The sequence below is a fragment of the Anomaloglossus baeobatrachus genome, chromosome 1 (genome assembly GCF_048569485.1).
Source record: "Anomaloglossus baeobatrachus isolate aAnoBae1 chromosome 1, aAnoBae1.hap1, whole genome shotgun sequence".
Lineage (NCBI taxonomy): Eukaryota > Metazoa > Chordata > Amphibia > Anura > Aromobatidae > Anomaloglossus > Anomaloglossus baeobatrachus.
The window spans coordinates 758559588-758576440 of record NC_134353.1 but is presented as its reverse complement, the minus strand read 5'-3'; the positions used below and the strand labels follow the sequence as shown (position 1 = coordinate 758576440).

General features: G+C 46.0%; 1 pseudogene; it reads left to right on the top strand.

Moving 5' to 3' along the window:
* Positions 1-570: 570 nt before the first annotated feature.
* Positions 571-16535, top strand: LOC142251673 (RNA-binding protein FXR1 pseudogene; annotated as a pseudogene).
* The last annotated feature ends 318 nt before the right edge of the window (positions 16536-16853 follow it).

Below are 16853 nucleotides of genomic sequence, written 5' to 3'. Positions count from 1 at the left end.
GGGTGACATGTCAAAAAATGAGCCAACCAAAGCAGTAATGGTGGTGTCTCCCATAAATTCCAAGCATGAAGCAGAAGGTCTGTCGGACGAGAGCGCTGTAGGAGGTGAAATCCTAGAGGGTAATACAGGACAAGGAATCCTGGAGAGTGTTGGTAAAGTACAAATCCATGGAGGTCATGGTGAGCTGACCAGTAAATTACCCAGTGTTGGGGTGATGAAGGGTGAAATGGTGCCAAAGTTCTAAGAGGAACAGAGTACCACGCTGAAGCGTGTGACACCCTGGCAGGAAAAAAGAAGACTGAAGGTGACACTGCAGAGACCCGCAAGGAAGTTGACGGTAATGCAGTGAAGACCCAAGAGACAGCTGGTGCTGTAGAAGTGAAAAGAGCCTCTGAGGAGGTGAAGTCTGGACCAGAGGTCTCATCAGGAACTGAGAGCCTGAGTGACCTGCCTGGTAAGACCAAGATGTAAGACATAGAGATTGTCTTGGTTAAGAAGAGTAGCAAACCTAAAGGCTCTGAGGCTGGAGCTGAACCGGAGGAGTGTGTAACTCAAGAGGTGGAGCTGTTGATGAGAGAAAAAGATAGATGCAAGAGACCAAAGGAATGGTCTAATATCCTTGAAGGTAAAGAAACCTGTCCATTCTTTAAGTGCATGGTAGATGTGCCCGAAGACCTAAGAGAAGCCTGTGCCCATAAGTCGATGCATGAGAAGTTTAAGAAGGCCGTAGGGGCCTGTGAAGTGTACTGTGCCCCAGAGACTTGTCGGTTGGTGGTATGCTCTGCAAGGAATGTCACAAAGAAGCGGGTGGCTATCCTGAGTGACATGCACCTGCAGTGTCCTCGTACGAAATGGCTTATCTCGGCACAGATGGAAGAAGACACCAGACGCTTGGAGTGTATGAAGCAGCTCAATGCAGAATTTCAGGAATTTGTGGTGGTGAAGAAATCATTAATTGGCCTCGCATTAAGAGCGCTGAGAAGAAACATTCAGCAAGCCAGGAAGGTTCCAGGTATTACAGCTGTTGAATTAGAAGAACACAGTGGAACATTCCAAATCTATGGGAAAACTGAAGAAGCAGTGAAAACAGCTCGAAAGCTGTTGGACTTTGTGGAAGAGGTCACACAAGTGCCCAGAGAACTTGTCAAGAAACTGATTGGCAGAAATGGAAGAGTCATGCAGGAGATGGTTGATACGTCCGGTGTGACGAGAGTAAGACTTGAGGTTCATCATAAAGCCAGGTTACCCTGTGAAGTTAGTATGGTTCCATGTGTCATGGTAGGAACAAAGGAGTGTGTTGAAAACGTACGAGTTGTCCTAGAATACCACCTGGGATACCTGGAAGAACTAAAGCAAATGGATCTTGAAAGACAGAAGATTGCAGAGAAACTTTGTTAAGTTAGTGTAAGGTCGCGACCGCTTTCGGGCCAGGGCCCAGAGAAGAATTGTGGTCCACCTGATGAATGTGTTGCCTTGACTGGCAAGGGAAGTAGGTCCTGTAGGGAAAGGAGCCTAGGTCATAGAAGACCTACTTATACATCAGGCTATGGCACGGACTCTGAAGGATTCAAGCCCTCGAAGACAAAATCTCAAAGAAAAGATGGAGGGAGTGACTGGTCCATAGCCAAAAGTGGTGGTGGGAAAAGGCGGAGATGGAAAGGTGACCTGAGACATCATGAGAGAAGAGGACATAGTAGATTGACAAACAGAGAGTGCGCAGGGTCTAGTTAGGGGAGATCTCCTGTCAGCTCAGTGGTGGGGTACCTGGACAATAGCCCCTCTAGTGGACTGGATAGCGCAGAGTCAGGCCGCACGGTAGTTTCGACTAAAGGAGTGTCTCGCTACCACACTGACCGTTGGAGACAGTTATGGAACGATATGTCGGACCGGTGGACGTGTCTGAGAAGAGGGTTCACTGAGGAGAGTTTGGTGACAGTGGCGGATGGTATGTCAGGAGCAGAAACTCAAAGTTGTCATAGAGGGCCCATTCGACTGGTAGGGTATGGTTTCCCTAATGCCCTGTCTCAGGGTCCCTGTAGGTTGTCGATTGTTCTACCCTACAAGTTGGAACAGAGGGGATATGTAAGGATGCAACCGGCAATGTGGCAGATGGCCGGTATGTGTCACAGAGGTGGAAATCCTCTGCGATCTGAACTCGGAATGTTTCTCTGGAACTTGTAGTTCCATGAGGATTGTTGTACACATTCAGGGCTGTGTTCATGGGATGTTCAGAAGTGATGGGCGGGACTGACCATCCCCATACCTCCCATACGTAGGTGTGTCTCATGGGATTTAATGGAGTTGTCGTTTGTCACATGATCTCTGTGTGCTAGTGGGAGCCACCTTGGTTGGAGCACATGTGCAGGAGACAATAGACTGTATCCTGTGCATACAGAGCTGGTGAGGGCTCTGAAATGTAAGGTAGCTGCAGAATCCACTGATTCCCTGATGAAGCCAGCAGATGTAATCCGTGCGAAACGCGCGTAGGAAGGCTCCTTGCACTGTCGTGGGACGCTCTGGTGTTCACCCCCCCTTCTTAACTATGTGTAAGTTATGGGTTCTTAGGGTCTTTTGTATGTGACTGGCTGGTTACTGGTGACCCCTGCCCTGTTTAAACGGACTTGTGCCGATTTGGCTGCACAACTTTATGTGCCCGGTCAGGGTGGAGGCGCCACATTTTTTAGTCATTGTTTTGTGACTTTTTTCATGATTGGCTTGATTCTTGGAATCTCTGTCCTGCCTTAGGGATCTATGCTGATTTGGCTATATATAATTACGTTTCCCGCCAGGACAGAGACGCCATAGGTATTAGCCAGCCACTTACGCTTATTTATGACCCTTTGCCCTTGCTAGTTATTTATGTCTACTTGGGGTGTTATCACTTCTGCTTTCCCACTTATGTGTGGTAATTCACCTTGTTCTTTATTAGCACTGCATATGTACTTTTTCTATATGGATTGAAACTATTTTAATATAATAAGAAATTTGTATAATAAAATTTTGGATATTTTTACACTAACTGCCTTGCAAGCTCCATCTTTCTTTCTATGTTTATGTGCCATATGGAGTGGCGTTGATTTTTTGATGCGAGATGTGCCTTGGTTCAATGTTCTTGTGTCTCATGGGATTTAATGGAGTTGTCGTTTGTCACATGATCTCTGTGTGCTAGTGGGAGCCACCTTGGTTGGAGCACATGTGCAGGAGACAATAGACTGTATCCTGTGCATACAGAGCTGGTGAGGGCTCTGAAATGTAAGGTAGCTGCAGAATCCACTGAGGCTTTGAGGAATTGGAATGTGTACAAGGGCCGGGATGGTGAGCCCAGTGTGAGAGTCTCCCTGGACTGGATGGAGGCAGACTGACAGCCTGCAAACCTACTGGCAGGTAACACCCCAGAAAGGGGGACTTTACTGGCTGATGCCAGAGAATGAACTGTATGAACAATCGGCAGTTTAAACAGACAGTGAGACGTTGTCCTGCGGGAAAGTGGCTGTGGCCCATTACACTGCGTGGTTTATGAGGATGTGAATAAATCACCGAGATTGTTTAAGTGACAAAGTGCTTGTGTGTGTCTTGAGCCCGCTGCCAGACGTGTGCCCCAAGACGTTCAGGGCCCAGGTCGTCACACAGCAGACAGACATTTTCCCCACGGTGGCTGCTGCATGGAAATATAGTACAAGAGAATATGGAATCCAATCAGATAAATTACTGTAAATTAAATTTATAGATGGTTTGAATCTGCTGAAGCCACTTAAACAACCTGTCAACTATACTCTCAACTATAGAGGTGGTTTCCAAGTGGGAATTCCCCTCAATGGCATTTAAATACCCTATTGTGGCATATGAAAATGTTGGATTCATAAGACAACCCATTTGAAATATTTTTTTACAGCAATTTTTTCAGTCTATAATGGATGCACAATTATTATTTACTTTTTGACACATAACTTTTGCCATAAACTTTCTACCCGTGTCAGTTGCTGAAATTCGCAGTTACTTTTCAAAATGCACCAGAATTCAGGTGACAATGTGGGCATTATTTACTAACTGGAACATACCGGTTGACTCATGGTGCCTAAACTATTGGCAACATGACTCAAAGACTGGCTCCTGGATTCTAAACATTTCTTACTCTAAAATGTTGTTGACCAGGTAACTAGTCCAAGAGGCAGATCCCCACCTGCTTCTCCCTGCACGCATTTTCTTAGTCTGAAAGATTTACTCCTTCACACATCTGTCAACCTAAGTGAGTGACAAGAAAGGAGCTTGCCGGTAAGTTTTCTAAAATGCCTCATTATTAAGGGCAACCCAACAAGAAAATTAAGATGAACAGATCAAATTAATATTTGGTGTATAAGGTGAAAACAAGAGACAAATACGTCTGAACAAGATATTCAGTTTTGTAGGTAAGTACGGCATTTCTCTAGAAGGTGCTCAAGTAGGATCCAATCCCATGAATAGTTAATATTGACACTTGGCACTCCAATTGTAGAAAGAATGATTTATTGAAAATCCAAACTATATACAGCACAGACATTTTAGTCTGGTATGGACCTTCATCACTGCGCACTGTTCAAGTCTGATAATGTTTCAGGGAAAGCGGGCACTCTGTAGCAATCCCGGTGTCCACCACTGTAATGAAAGCCCTGATGAAGATCCATATTGGACCAAAACGTCTGTGCTGTATATAGTCTGGATTCTCAATAAATCATTATTTTTACAATTGCACTGCCTTGTGTCAATATGAACAACATATTCAAAGATAGAATCAATCACGTTTGTGGTAGAGAAAATATATCAAAGCCTATACACACAACCTGCATGGTGGGAAAGAAAGTGGAGGAGAGAGACTTAGTAAGAACCCACACATATCACTACTGAAGTGTTGTTTCAGCGAGGCATAAATAGAAGCCTGCAGGGACATGCTTCTTGGCTAAAGCCAGCTTTACATGTTGCAATTTCGCATCCGATATCGTATGCGATTTGCAACGCCCCAATCGTATGTGCAGCACGTTCAATTTGTTGAACATGCCGCACAAACGATTAACCCCCGTCACACATACTTACTAGTGATGAGCGAGCATGCTTGTCACTACTCGGTACTCGCACGAGTATCGCTGTACTCGGGCTGCTCGGCGGGGACCGAGTAATCTCGCGATACTCGTGCTGTACTCGTGGTCTTCATTTCTGCATGTTGGCGCTCTTTTGAGAGCCAGCCCTCATGCAGGGATTGGCTGGCAGACCACTGCAATGCCACAGCCCTGTTAGTTGTGGAATTGCAGTGATTGGCCGGCCTGCACAGCGTGACCGAGCCTTTATATCGGCCGGCGCGCTGTGCTCTGCTCACAGCTATCCAGACAGTGAGTGCAGGGAGAGTGTCGCTGATTCAGGGAAAGCTTTGCGGCCCTTTATAGCTTTTTCAGTTGCAGGGCTGCAAACAGTGTGACCAAAAGTCCTTCTCAGGACTATTCTAGTTGTATACAGGCAGGCAGGGTATAGCCAGGTCGGAGTACAGTAGCAGAGTCCTTCTCAGGACTATTGTTGCTATATACAGGCAGGGTATAGCCAGGTCTGAATACAGGCTAGTGACCAGAAGAGTCCTTGTCAGGACTATTGTACCAGTATACAGGCAGGCAGGCAGGCAGGGTAGTGGTGACCGTATACCAGCCTTCATCATATCTGGGGCTGGTGTACACAGTGTAAAACAGTCCAGATAGTGTCTGACTTGTCTGTAATTGTCGCTCCCCAAAAAAACCTGTTAGGTTCTTATTGCGTCCGTGCTTGGTTTTTAAAACCGCACGTGTGTGCCTGTTGGTGGCAGCGTACAGGTGCACTTGTGTGCAATTTCCACAAACTTTGATATAACGCACAAGTAGTGAATATACACGTCAGCAGTGCACAGCATTGCAAAATGCGCAAGGGCATTGGCAAGGAACAAGGAAGTGGACGTGATGGTGGTGCAGGCAGAGGCCGAGGTCGTGGGCAAGCTCTAATTTCGCCACAACAAAGGGCCACATCTAGTCGCTCGCACGTCCTGTCCCAAATTCTTGGGGACCGCAGCAGTACACCGCTCTTGAACCAAGACCAGTGTCAACAGGTTGTTAGTTGGATAGCAGATAATGCTTCCAGTCAGATTGGCACCACCACAAACACTCTGTCTTCCACACGGTCAAGTGTCAGTAGCCGTGATACTGCACCGCACATTTCTGAGCCTGATCCTCCTTCCTACCACCAGGCTGAGTACACGTCCTCCTCGGACATTAATGATCCCACACTTGGACACTCGGAAGAGCTGTTCACGTTTCCATTCACACATTCTGGCCTCTCGCCAGCTCATATTGAAGTGGGTCATGAGGAGATCGTCTGTACAGATGGCCAAATATTTGAGCAGCCACGTTCTCACGAAGTTGGCAACGTGTCTCAACAAGTGGTGGACGATGATGAGACACAATTGTCAGCAAGTCAGGAGGAGGAGCAGGGTGCGGAAGAGGAAGACGACGTGGTGGATGATCCAGTAACTGACCCAACCTGGCAGGAGGATATGCAGAGCGAGGACAGCAGTGCACAGGGGGAGGGAGGCGTAGCATCACAACAGGCAGTAAGAAGCAGGGTGGTGGCCCCAGGCAGAAGTCAGGCAACCGTTCCCCGGAACAACACGACGACACAAGGTGCCTGTACAAATGTTAGGTCTTCCCGAGTCTGGCAGTTTTTTTAAGTTGGATCCAGATGATTCAAAAAAGGCCATTTGCAACACCTGCCGTGCCAGCATCAGCAGGGGTACCAAAACTAGCAGCCTGACCACCACCAGCATGATCAGGCACATGTCAGCCAAGCACCCGACTTTGTGGGATGTACAACAGAGTCGAGGAGCAGTGCTTGCTGATGTCACTGCTACGTCTTCGCTGGTTGTGCATGCGAGCCAATCCTCTGTCCATGCTGCCTGCGAACAAGCCTCCTCCACTCCTGCACCTGCAGTTGCCTACGCAGAAAGAACACCATCATCAAGCACGTCCTTGTCCCAGCGCAGCGTTCAGTTATCCATTCAGCAAACCTTTGAACGCAGGCGCAAATACACTGCCAACACCCCACATGCCACAGTTCTAAATGCTAACATTTCGCGACTGCTTGCGCTGGAAATGTTGCCTTTTAGGCTGGTGGAGACAGAAGCATTCCGTGACCTGATGGCGGCAGCTGTCCCATGTTACTCGGTCCCCAGCCGCCACTATTTCTCCCGGTGTGCCGTCCCCGCGTTGCATAACCACGTGTCACAAAACATCACACGTGCCCTGAACAACGCTGTTTCACCCAAGGTCCACCTAACCACAGACACGTGGACAAGTGCTTGTGGGCAAGGCCGCTACATCTCGTTGACGGCACACTGGGTTAATATTGTGGAAGCTGGGACCCAGTCTGAGCAAGGGACGGAACACGTCCTTCCCACACCAAGGTTTGCAGGCCCTACCTCAGTCAGTGTGTCACCCACACTCTACAGCTCCGGAATGTCATGCTCTTCAGCCTCCTCCTCCTTCTGCGCATCCTCATCCACTGTGCCCTCCACACCAGTCACAAGCTGGAAGCACTGCAGCACTGCCTCGGCGAAGCGGCAACAGGCTGTGCTGAAGCTAATCTGCATAGGTGACAAACCCCACAATGCAGAAGAGCTGTGGACAGCTCTGAAACAGCAGGCAGATCACTGGCTCACACCTCTGAACCTAAAGCCAGGAAAGGTCGTGTGTGACAATGGCCGGAACCTGGTGGCGGCTTTGAGGCGAGGCCAGCTGACACATGTTCCATGCGTGGCCCATGTGCTCAACCTCGTGGTTCAGCGGTTTATAAAGTCATACCCAGAGCTGTCTGATCTGCTGGTAAAAGTTCGCCGCCTGTCTGCACATTTTCGAAAGTCACCTACTGCTTCAGCCGGCCTTGCCGGCTTTCAGCGCCGTTTGCATCTTCCGGCTCACAGACTGGTGTGTGATGTCCCCACGCGTTGGAATTCAACTCTGCACATGTTGGTCAGGATATGTGAGCAGAAGAGGGCAGTTGTTGAGTACCTGCATCACCTAAGCCGTCGGGAAATGGGTCAAACTCCACACATAACACCTGAGGAGTGGAGATGGATGTCAGACCTATGTACCATCCTCCAAAACTTTGAGGACTCCACCAAGATGGTGAGTGGTGATGACGCCATTATTAGCGTCACCATACCGCTACTCTGCCTTCTAAAACGGTCTCTGCTGAAAAACAAACATGATGCATTGCAGGCGGAGCGCGATGAGTTGCAGCAAGAAACAGTAGTGGGTGTGGGTGATAACACACAGCCCAGCCTCGTCTTATCACAACGTGCAGTGGAGGACTATGACGAGGAGGAGGATGAAGACATGGAGCAACTCTCCGGCCAAATTGAGGATATGACATGCACACCAGTCATATCCTTGGTTCAGCGTGGCTGGCCAGAGGACAGGGTAGATGAGGAGGAGGAGGAGGAGGAGGAGGAGGAGGACAGCATGTTCAGTCATCTTGTTGGTCAGGCTACTGAAGTCCTGGCTGTTAAGAGTCTGGCGCACATGGCTGACTTTATGGTAAGCTGCCTGTCTCGTGACCCTCGCGTTAAGAACATCTTGGCCGACAATCATTACTGGTTGGTAACACTGTTAGACCCACGCTACAAGGAGAACTTTTTGTCTCTTATTCCCGTGGAGGAGAGGTCAACCAAAATGCAGCAGTTCCGGAAGGCCATACTCACGGAAGTAGGCAAAGCATTCCCCTCACAAAACGCTAGCGGCATAGGTCAGGAATCAGTGGACAACCGAGGCGTACAGCCGAGAGAGGCACAAGTCCAATCCGCCAGAGGTAGGGGAACAGTCTTTAAGATGTGGGACAGTTTTCTCAGCCCCTCACGTACCACAGCCCCTGAGGTGCGGGGTAGTGCCACAAGAAATCCTAAGTTTGCCCAGATGCTGAAGGAGTACCTTGCAGATCGAACAACTGTACTCCGACATTCCTCTGTGCCTTACAATTATTGGGTATCCAAGCTGGACACGTGGCATGAATTGGCTCTCTACGCCTTGGAAGTCCTGGCCTGCCCTGCTGCTAGCGTTTTGTCAGAGCGTGTTTTTAGTGCCGCAGGTGGAATCATTACAGATAAACGCACCCGCCTGTCAACTGAAAATGCTGACAGGCTGACTCTGATCAAGATGAACAAGGGTTGGATTGGGCCAGACTTCACCACACCACCAGCAAATGAGAGCGGAATTTAAAGTTTGCCATGTACCTCTACTCACCCATGGGTACACACTTCTGGACTTTGGATAATCGCTGGACTGCTCCTCCTTCTCCTCATGCGCTACCATGATGATGACCGTTACAAATTGCAATACTTAGGCCTTTGTTTCAGGTATACCCCCAGTGGTAAATTTTTTCGCCCATTCTTTGCAGAATGGACATTACAACGACAGGAGACCCGCTCCTTTGCAATGGGAACAATGTTTTGAGGCCCTCATGCACGTCTCTACCCAGGGACAACGTGGAGCCTCCCAATTTTTGGCTGCCCTGCCTAAGGGCTATACTATAATACACCCACTTCCTTAAAATGGACACTTAATGTTTTGAGGCCCTCATGCACGTCTCTACCCAGGGACAACGTGGAGCCTCCCAATTTTTGGCTGCCCTGCCTAAGGGCTATACTATAATACACCCACTTCCTTAAAATGGACACTTAATGTTTTGAGGCCCTCATGCACGTCTCTACCCAGGGACAACGTGGAGCCTCCCAATTTTTGGCTGCCCTGCCTAAGGGCTATACTATAATACACCCACTTCCTTAAAATGGACACTTAATGTTTTGAGGCCCTCATGCACGTCTCTACCCAGGGACAACGTGGAGCCTCCCAATTTTTGGCTGCCCTGCCTAAGGGCTATACTATAATACACCCACTTCCTTAAAATGGACACTTAATGTTTTGAGGCCCTCATGCACGTCTCTACCCAGGGACAACGTGGAGCCTCCCAATTTTTGGCTGCCCTGGCAAAGGGCTATACTGAAATAGACCCACTTCCTTACAATGGGCACTTCAGGTTTACAGGCCATCATGCACGTCTCTATCCAGGGACAATGTGGAGCCTCCCAATTTTTGGCTGCCCTGCCTAAGGGCTATACTATATAATACACAAACTTCCTGACAATGGACACTTAATGTTTTGAGGCCCTCATGCACGTCTCTATCCAGGGACAACGTGGAGCCTCCCAATTTTTGGCTGCCCTGCCTAAGGGCTATACTACAATAGACCCACTTCCTTACAATGGGCACTTCAGGTTTACAGGCCCTCATGCACGTCTGTATGCAGGGGCATTGGTGAACCTCACAATTTTGGACTGCCCTGGCAAAGGAAAATACTACAAAGACTCACTTCCTCAAAATGGGCACATTAGACTCAAGAGGCCTTCATGTACGTCTCTTCTCAGGGACATCGGAGTGCCACACAATGTTTTCACGTAAAATCTTTCATGTATTAATCTCAAAAAGTAACATACACCAGCTCTATCTCACTGTTGGGTATGTGCCCTTAACATTTCTGCCATGAAAAATCATTTTGGGGTCATTTTGGAAGGTTTTCTGGTGAGTCCGTAAAAATGGCGTGAAACGCGGACAAAATTGTTCACAGCTGTGACTTTTGAGTGATAAATGCTTCAAGGGGTCTTCCCCATGCTGTTGCCATGTCATTTGAGCACTCTTCTGAGACTTTTGTGACATTTTTAGGGTTTCTCCATGCTGCTGGGGGGTCATTTCACAAAAATACTCGGGTCTCCCATAGGATAATATTGGGCTCGTTGCTCGGGCCGAGTACACGAGTATCTTGGGAGGCTCGGCCCGAGCTTCGAGCACCCGAGCTTTTTAGTACTCGCTCATCACTAATACTTACCTTCCATGCGACCTCGATGTGGGCGGGGAAAGTCCACTTCCTGGAGTGGGAGGGACATTCGGCGTCACATCGACGTCATGCGGCAGGCGGCCAATAGATGTGGAGGGGCGGAGCTGAGCGGGACGTAAACATACCGCCCACCTCCTTCCTTCTGCATTACCGGCTGGGAGCCGCAGGACGCAGGTAAGATCTGTTCATCATTCCTGGGGTGTCACACACTGCAATGTGTGCTACCTCGGGAACATTGAACAACCTGACGTTCAATCCATGAGGAATGAACGACGTGCGTGCGATGATTGTTTTACCGTTCAATCGCACGTACCTGTCACACACTTCAATGTACCTTACGATGCCGGATGTGCATCACTTACGACGTGACCCCGCCGACACATCGTAAGATACATTGCAGCGTGTAAAGCCAGCTTTTGTCATATCATCGGCGACTGCACTTTCAACTATATTTTTTTGCTGAACCACAACAGAGTGAACATAGATGTTTAGAAGGATAAAGTTGGTCTCTGATTCATGCTGCCCCCAATTCCCTTTAATTGTTTTAAACAGTAGATCAGGAGAATGACTTCTCAGGAAGTTGACTTGGCTTTACTGGACAGGGGGCACTGTAAGATGCACAAACTTATGCCAACCTTTTTGGAAGCAAATTAACCTAAAAGTAAGTCAACCTAGAGGTGGTGAAAACTTGTGTTTAAACACATGACAAATTTATCATTCATTGTAAACCACTCCGATAAATTTATCACAATTTAAGACATTCTTATTAGGGTATGTGCGCACGCTGCGTTCTGTCAAGTGCAGAAAAAAACGCACCCTCTGGCAGACTGGACAACTGTAAACACTGCATTTGTCAAAAAAATGCATCCAAAATGCATGCATTTTGCATGCGTTTTGTATACATTTTGGATACGTTTTTCATGCATTTTTTGATAGTGCGGTCCCACAGCAATTCAGCTCTGCTACATGCCCGCTGTCAGCAGACACAGACAGTTACGTGATGAGAATGAACTCGGATGAACTTCACCCGACTTCATTGTTATCCCGCAGCTCTGTCTGTGTGTCGCATCTTGATTAGAGGTCACCCGTGAAGGACTCACCGGTGACCGCTAATCCCCTGAGTGACTGAAGTGAGCAGCGTGATCAGCGGTGCCATCACTCAGGTTACCCGCGGCCACAGCTGAAGTCCTCCACCTGAGAGCAGTGGCCACGGGTAACCTGAGTGACGTCATCGCTGATCGCGCAGCTCACTTCAGTCACTCGGGCGACTTGCTGTCACAGTTGGAGGATCCAGCGGTGGCCATGGGTAACCTGACTGACGTCATCGCTGATAGCGTGAATCACTTCAGTTGTTGTGTAAAGCTGACAGTGAGCGGCGGTGTTCTATGGCCACTCCTGTCAGCTTCATGTAGCAGAGCTGAAAGTGTTGGGGAACCTCATGTGGATTACGCCGGACCTGAAGGGCTGTTTGGGGAATTTAATAAAGTGGTGAAAGAGGGTGATTTTTTTGTTTTTTATTCCAAATAAAGGATTTTTTGGATGTGTGTGTTTATCTTCTTTAACTTACAGATTAATCATGGAAGGTATCTCGGGGAGACCCCTGCCATGATTAACTTAGAACTTAGTGACAGCTATGGGCTGCCATTAACTCCTTATTACCTCAATTGCCACCGCACCAGGCCAATTCAGAATAAGCCAGGTAGAGTCCCGGGCCTGTTGCATCTAATGGATGCGGCTATTCCGGGTGGCTGATGGCTGATATTGTTAGGCTGGGGGGCTTCCCATAACGTGGGAGTCCCCATCCTGAGAATACCAGCCTTCAGCCATGTTGCTTTATCTTGGTTAGTATCAAAATTGGGGGGAACCGCACATTTTTTGTTAATTATTTATTTATTTATTTTACTGCACGATATAGACCCGCCCGCTGGCGGCTGTGATTGGTTGCAGTGAGACAGCTGTTACTCAGCGTGGGGACGTGTCTGACTGCAACCAATCATAGGCGTCAGTGGGCGAGGAAAGCAGTGAATATGAGATAGAATAATGAGCGACCGTCATTTTCAAAAGAGGAAATGCCACTGGAGCAGTGTGACAGCTGTGCAGCGCCATGCTGGTGATCGGTGAACAGTGAGTATGAAAGAGAGAGGGAGAGACAGAGCAACCAACTGACAGAAAGAGACTGACCGACAGATAGAGAGAGATTGACTGACATCGACAGACAGAGAGAGATTGACCGACATCGACAGGGAGAGACTGAAAGAACTGCCCTTTGTTTGTCAAAAAAGCATGCGGAACGCAACAAAAATGCAGTCCAAGTGCATTTTGGATGCATTTTGACCCACATCATTAATTTCAATGGGTGGAGAACACAGCTACAACGCACAAAAGAAGTGACATGCTGCTTTTTTTTCCGCAGCGATTTTTGGCATCCAAAATGCTGCGTTTAAATGCAGCGTGTGCATTGAGTTTTCGGACTTCTCATTGACTTTGCTGGGGCAGAAGAACGCGTGCAATTTGGCACTGAAACGCTGCAGTGGAAAACGTAGCATTAACGGGGAAAAAAACGCAACGTGCGCACACAACCTTAAAGTCAACACTGGTTTAGATATTATTGAAATAAATCTGCTCTGTGTATTGTTTTTTTTTCTCTTAATGCCATAAGAAAATATATCTCACCAAGGACAATATCTGCAAGGAGTGTGTATGTTCTCCTCATGTTTGTGGGGGTTTTCTCTGGGTACTCCAGTGTCCTCCAGTCCCACACGCCAAAGTCCTTGTAAAGGATTCTTGAAAAATATTAAAAATGAACATTTTATTTATAGTGAAGTTTATTTGTCCAATTACTTTTGAGCTATTGAAATGAGGAGGCTTTGTAGAAAAATGTTTGCAATTTCTAAACATTTCAAAAAAAATTTTTTCAAATCAAGTTCAATTCAAGTTCAAATTACAAATATTTGGTCAATGTTCAAATATTTCTGGACCTAACTGTAAGGGTGCTTTACACGTTGCGACATTGCTAGCCATTTCTAGCGATGTCCAGCGCGATAGCACCCGCCCCCGTCGCACATGCAATATGTGGTGATTGCTGCCGTAGCAAACATTATCGCGACGGCAGCCTTACACGCACAACGTCGCTGTGACTGCTGAACAATCCCTTCTTCAAGGGGGAGATGCATTCGGCCTCACAGCGACGTCACCGCAACGTCACTAATTGGCCGGCCAATAGAAGTGGAGGGGCGGAGATGAGCGAAACATAACATCCCGCCCACCTTCTCCCTTCCCCATGGCTGTCGGGACGCAGGTAAGGAGATGTTTGTCGCTCCTGCGGGTTTACACACAGCGCGATGTGTTGAGCTGCAGGAGCGACAAACAACATCGTACCTGCGGTCGAACCAACATTATGGAAATGAACGACGTTACACAGATCAGCGATATTGTACGCTTCTGTGCTCGTTCATCGTCGCACCTAGGAATTACACGTTGTGATGTTGCTACCGGTGCCGGATGTGCGTCACTAACGACGTGACCTGGACGATATATCGGTGGCGATGTCGCAACGTGTAAAGCCCACCTAAGTGTGGTTACATCTAACATACTGGCAAACTTACTCTAAGTTATGGTAAGGTATGCTCTTCTTCCTTTTAGTGTTGCTGCCTGCTTATGATTGGTCAGTATCATACAGGGGGGAAAGTACAGGACCCAACTGAAAACTATCTGAAGGAGTTAACAAAAATTAACTTTATACGTGGCAAATATTTTGATTGCTAATATCTTTGTATGGAGAGGTGAGAAAATATAATGTTTTACTTCACTCTGTAGCCACTATTATATTGTGTGTCTAGTTCAGCATGTAAAATTTTGTGAAAGATCTTCTTTAAATATATAACAGTGGATAGTCTCTATGTATATCAATATAGTTTTTCATTTACTGTAAGATCTTATATCAGCACCATAGTAAAAATAGTGTATAAAGTTTTTCTAACCAAATCCCTTGATGTAAGTGGCAAAACTTCTTAAGCAAAGTCTCTGATAGCTAGTATTTCTCACTGTGAATCATATAGCTTATATGGATGTGTGAATCTCACTTGCCACATTCAGTCAAGAAATCCCTTATTTCCACTGTAGTCTGCCAATCAATTACAGTGTACTATTAGTTGTACTTACCACTATAAGAAGTAATGGCTACCATATGTCATGTGCGAACAATCACATTTATCCTACTATAAGCCTCCGGTGTTAATGGAGGAAAGAGCTTTCCTTATGACTCTGTCACTCCTGTGTCTAAAGCTGTGGATCGACTGATTGTTAAATGCTCAATAAATCTCTATGTTAATGTTCTGGGTGAGTAGCAGGGCTTCTTGAAGAATGTGTTAAATTTTCTCTCTAAAATCCTTGCACTAAAAGCTCACAATATAAAAATAAAGCATGGTTGTTCTTTTTAATGTACCAATATCACTAAAAAGAAGAATATCACACATTATCAGGTGCCAAAAGGTTAAATCACGTTTTATAGTGACCACCAATCACTGTCAATGCTTATCGAAGTTCTGGCTTACCATGCACCGGAGTGACAATTCTTCACTGTGCGCAATGTCTGGGACGCTGAACCAATGGCTCTAATGACTGTTCATAAATCCTGCGCTATAACTTGAGATATAAGGGCTTGCTGGGGTCACAAAATGCAGTCTTGTACTGTTCTTTTATTGCTGATACTTTATGTTTGGTAAATCATATTTTTTTGCAGTGCATGTGCACAAACAAGAAAAATAAGAATGTTAATGGAAAAATTAAAGGAATTTTCCAGCTGTTAAATTTTACAAGAATATTCAACTTCACTGATCCATAGTTTAATGACCAACTACCCTGATTCTTTACCTCATTTCAACACATAGAAAATGCTATGAAACACCATATAGCTGATCACTATAATTTCTGGTGAACAGAGTTTTATGAGTTGATTGGCATTTCATGTGTTGAGAGAGACCAGATAGTAGAAAAGAGCAGCGATCGAAGAAGTATCACAGTTCGGACATGGAGTGATCAGTACACGTCAGTATGGTGTCTCTAAATTTTTGTTTTTATGCCAATCAGACTCCTAAACAAAAAAGAGATTGGCCTGACAACCCCTTGAACTTTTCCACATGATAACAGTGTAGATCACTCTCATATTGCATTGCAGTAGCATATATATTGAATATTATTCTATTTGTCATTGTCATGGTAAATATTTTACACCTTATGTTGTTTATTATTTAAGCAATTTATCTCTCTCTCTCTCTCTCTCACACTCTCTCTCTCTCTCTCTCTCTATATATATATATATAGAGAGAGAGAGAGAGAGAGATAAATTGCTTAAATAATAAATCCAAAAATATCTAAATTAATTATATATATGTGTGTATATATATATATATATATATATATATATATATATATACACACACATATATATATAATTAAGTTAGATATTTTTGGATTAGCTTTAAAAGTGTTATTCATAAAAGCAATAACACTGGGTGTTTCTTGAAATCTTTAAAGAGGTCTTTGTCTAAAGTTTCTTTGTTTCTGAAGGTCCAGAAAACTGGACAGATCCAAGGAAATCAGCATGATCCATAATTTACGATTTTCTTATTTCCAACTTTCATTCCATTTTTGGTCCATTTTTGGTCATATACTGTCAGATAGTATAGGTATACTGTCAGACAGGACGAAGGCTTGTATGCCGAAACTAGTCTCTGACTAATCTCCCGTTTTGTCACTGCTATTCTTGCTGGATTTTTTTTTATATTTTTTCAATAAAAATTACATGATTTTACTCACATCTTCTGGTTACTGAGGAACACCGCTGGATTTCCTTCTGCTGTGAAAATGAAAAAATAAATTTTTAACCACAAAAATGTTGTGTTACTGCCAAAAAGGTGATAATG